This window comes from Dendrobates tinctorius, unplaced genomic scaffold (assembly GCF_039654945.1).
Source record: "Dendrobates tinctorius isolate UK_male_01 unplaced genomic scaffold, ASM3965494v1 ptg000133l, whole genome shotgun sequence".
Lineage (NCBI taxonomy): Eukaryota > Metazoa > Chordata > Amphibia > Anura > Dendrobatidae > Dendrobates > Dendrobates tinctorius.
The window spans coordinates 30,722,879-30,727,523 of NW_027361801.1; positions in this window are offsets into that span (position 1 = coordinate 30,722,879).

Here is a 4,645-nt window from a genome sequence, read left to right on the forward strand (position 1 = left end):
ATGTCTCACTCCCATTTCAGGTAGAGGTGGATGCTTCTGAGATTGGTGCGGGAGCGGTGTTGTCCCAAAAGGATCCGGTAACATCTAAAATGAATCCCTGTGCTTTCTTTTCCCGTAAGTTCTCTTCATCTGAACGTAACTATGATGTGGGGAATGGGGAACTGTTGGCCATGAAATGGGCATTTGAGGAGTGGAGACATTGGTTGGAGGGAGCCAATCATCAAGTTGTGGTCCTCACTGACCACAAAAATTTGATTTACCTAGAGTCGGCTAAACGCTTGAACCCTAGACAGGCTAGGTGGGCCTTGTTTTTTACACGTTTTGATTTTGTGGTCTCTTTCCTTCCTGGAACTAAGAATGTCAAGGCAGACGCCCTCTCTAGGAGTTTCTTTGCTGATTCTCCTGTGGTGACCAAGCCTGCTACCATCTTAGGCGAAGGGGTAGTTCTTTCTGCCATCTCGCCCGATTTGAGACTTGCTCTGGAAGAGTTCCAGGAGGACAAACCTGAGCGTTGCCCCAGTGGAAAGTTGTATGTTCCTGACCAGTGGAAGAAGAGAGTGATGTCTGAAGTTCATTGCTCTGCATTGGCTGGTCATCCAGGTATTTTTGGTACTAGGGATCTGGTGAGTCGCTCTTTTTGGTGGCCCACCTTGTCTCATGATGTCAGGAATTTTGTGCAGTCCTGTGGGACTTGCTCCCGGTCTAAATCTTGTTCTCGCTCTAGTGGGTTGTTGATGCCTTTGCCGGTCCCCAGGAGGTCATGGACCCATATTTCAATGGATTTCATCTCTGATATGCCGGTCTCTCAGAGAATGACTGTTATTTGGGTGATTTGTGATAGGTTCTCTAAGATGGTTCATCTTGTACCACTCCCTAAGTTGCCATCTTCCTCTGAGTTGGTGCCCCTGTTTTTGCAACAGGTGGTTCGCTTGCACGGGATTCCTGAGAACATTGTATCTGACAGAGGAGTTCAATTTGTGTCTAAATTTTGGAGGACGTTCTGTTCCAAGTTGGGAATTCAGTTGTCCTTCTCCTCTGCTTTTCACCCTCAGACCAATGGGCAGACAGAGAGAACAAACCAGACCTTGGAGTCGTATTTGAGATGTTTTATTTCCGCTGATCAGGATGATTGGGTTTCATTTTTGCCCTTGGCCGAATTTGCTTTGAATAATAGAGCTAGTTCTGCCACTTTGATGTCACCTTTTTTTTGTAACTTTGGGTTTCATCCTCGATTTTCTTCAGGGCAGGTGGAGCCTTCTGCCTGTCCAGGTGTTGACACTGTGGTGGAGAGAATGCACCAGATCTGGGACCAAGTGGTGGATAAGTTATCTCTCTCCCAGGAAAAGGTCCAGCGGTTTTCCAATCGACATAGGACCATTGGTCCCCAGTTTAAGATTGGTGATATGGTGCGGTTATCGTCAAAAAATATTGCTATGAAGGTGGCTTCTCCTAAGTTTAAGCCTAGATTTATTGGACCTTACAAGATTTTGGAGATTATTAATCAGGTCTCTTTTCGTTTGGCTCTTCCTGTCACATTTAAGATCCATAATGTGTTCCATAAGTCCTTGTTGAAGAGGTTTGTTGAGCCAGTTGTGCCTGAGGTGGCACCTCCGGACCCTGTATTGGTTGAAGGTAACTTGGAATATGAGGTAGAGAAAATTCTGGATTCCCGTCTGGCTAGACGGAGACTCCAGTATTTGGTTAAGTGGAAGGGTTATGGTCAGGAGAATAATTCCTGGGTCTCTGCCTCTGATATTCATGCCAAAAGATTGGTGCGTGCCTTTCATCGGGCTCACCCTGATCGCCCTGGTGGCGTTGTTGAGGGTTCGGTGACCCCTCCTCAAGGGGGGGTACTGTTGTGAGTTCATTTTCCCCTCCGTCACTGAGGCCTGGTGAACTCCTTATTCTAGTGAAGGAAGGTAGTGAGCCTGATTATCAGGCACCTGGGACTAATGAAGACGATTGGCTGAGTGGAGTCACTGTCTGGATATAAGGCAGCCTACGCCCTTTCTGCCCTGCGGGTGATTTCTCTGTGGACTCTTGGACACCAGTCTGATTCCTGCTCTCCTAAAGCTAAGTTTTCTGTTTTGCCTTTTTGCATTTAAGTTTTGTTTTTGTTTTTCTTGCTTTTTGGATTCTGCCACTCCCTGCTGGAGTGTGCAGTATTCCGTTAGCTCGTCTCCTGAAAGTACCTGAGTGCTGATTTAGTTTTTGAAGCTTAGTTGCTTCAGGGCCATTTTTATATCAGCTGTTGGCTTTGTCTCTGATAGGGTTTTGGCAGATTGCAGACAGCAGCCTTCCTATCCGTTCCTATCTAGGTAGTTTTTGGGCCCCGTCTTTGCTCAGTCTGTCTTTCTGTCTGTGTAAGTGTTTTCATCTTGCTTCACCGTCATTATATGTGGGGGGCTGCCTATTGCTTTGGGGTCTGCTCTGGGGCAGTTAGATTTCCCCTTTCCTTCTTTAGGCCTATTTATCTCTCCGGCTGTGATCGAGGGGTCTAGGTCATCGTAGGAACCCCCCACGGCTACTGCTAGTTGTGTTGATAGGTTCAGGAGTCTGCAATCTGATAGTTGCCAACTTCTCTGGTTTTCTGGACTTAGCTAGCATTTCTGTTTTTGCCTCCTACGGTGACTCAATCATAACACACCTCTGTTTCTGTTCTGTGGATCTATTAAACCAGACTATTTGATTAAAGGGAACATGTCAGCTGATACATTCTGACAAATCCGTGGGAAGCATGTATTAGATGCTGTATGATGGCAGTCAGATATGCGTTTCTCTGAAACGCTGCAGTATTTCAGAGAAAAGCATACTTTTATAGCAGTCAGGGATCAAGACTGTGCTGTAGACAAATCGGACAGCCGATCCCCAGCAGATTCTCCCTTCGCACTGACCTGGATTAACAGGTCTTTGTCGATGTGTGTGTCTAGAAAACAAAGTGGGATACAAGGAACCCATTGGGTGATATTCAAAGGTACTAATGAAAAGGGAGTTATGGAGTTGTGTAACAACCCTGCTGGCATCACTGCATGGCCTCCTATTCCCCGCACACCAACTTACTTTCTGCTTCAAGCCATGCTGTGAATTCTGTCTGTTGCCAGCCCTGATCTCCATGTGCTATGCCTCTTGTTTTCCTGCTTGCTCTCCATGTTTCCTGATTGTGTTTATAGGGGGGCGGCGCCTGAACTCTCTGGTTCTTATGCAGTCAGGGTGCACCTGTGTAATATGTCCCTTACCAATCACCTAGAGCCCTTGACTATTTAGTTTCGCCACACCCACTGACCTTTGCCTGAGCAATGTCTAAACTCAGCGCCTTGCTGCTGAGCTAGCCAGGCCCTGTCCTATGTCTTGCCTTCTCTGAAGGCTCTTATTGCGTATTCCTGTGTCTTGGTACCTTGCTTAGTACTTCTCTGTCCGCCTGCCAGGAGGCAGAATATCCTGGTCCTTGTGTCTTTGTCCCTGTGTTTCTGTCTGAACTCAGTCTTACCTCTGTCAGTCTCCTTGTCTGTGGTTCCTTCTCTGCTGTGTCTTTACTTGTGTCCTCCCTATCAGAGGCTCTGCTCCCTTGCAGCTCTGCCTGCACGGCTCCCTAGCCGCTCTGTCTGCACAGCTCCCTAGCCGCTCTGTCGGCACGGCTCCCTAGCCACTCTGTCCGCACGGCTCCCTAGCCGCTCTGCCTGCACGGCTCCCTAGCCGCTCTGCCTGCCCAGCTCCCTTGCAGCTCTGCCTGCATGGCTCCCTAGCCGCTCTGTCTGCACGGCTCCCTAGCTGCTCTGTCTGCACGGCTCCCTAGCCGCTCTGCCTGCATGGCTCCCTAGCCGCTCTGTCTGCACTGCTCCCTAGCCGCTCTGTCTGCCCGGCTCCCTAGCCGCTCTGTCTGCTTGGCTCCCTAGCCGCTCTGTCTGCCCGGCTCCCTAGCCGCTCTGTCTGCCCGGCTCCCTAGCCGCTCTGCCTGCCCGGCTCCCTAGCCGCTCTGCCTGCCCGGCTCCCTAGCCGCTCTGCCTGCCCGGCTCCCTGGCCACTCTGCCTGCACGGCTCCCTTGCCGTTCTGCCTGCCCGGCTCCCTTGCAGTCCAGCCTACTCCGCACCTCCTGTCTGAACAGGTCCAAACCTGTTCCTTCATATTCCACTCCTTCCTGCCTATATCCATACCTGCACCTCCTGTGTGAACAGGTCCAAACCTGTTCCTTCATATTCCACTCCTTCCTGCCTATATCCATACCTGTACCTCCTGTGTGAACAGGTCCAAACATGTCTCTCATATTCCACTCCTGCTTGCCCAGTGTCTCCAAGCCGTGCCCACTTGCCCAGTGTCTGCAAGCCGTGCCCAGTGACTCCAAGCTGTGCCCACTTGCCCAGTGTCTCCAAGCCATGCCCGCTTGCCCAGTGTCTCCAAGTCGTGCCCGCTTGCCCAGTGTCTCCAAGCCGTGCCCGCTTGCCCAGTGTCTCCAAGCCGTGCCTGCTTGCCCAGTGTCTCCAAGCCGTGCCTGCTTGCCCAGTGTCTCCAAGCCGTGCCTGCTTGCCCAGTGTCTCCAAGCCATGCCTGCTTGCCCAGTGTCTCCAAGCCACGCTTGCTTGTCCAGTGTCTCAGCCGTGCCTGTCGTGTCTACCTGCCTGCCAGTCTATAGCACCTGTCCAAGTGACT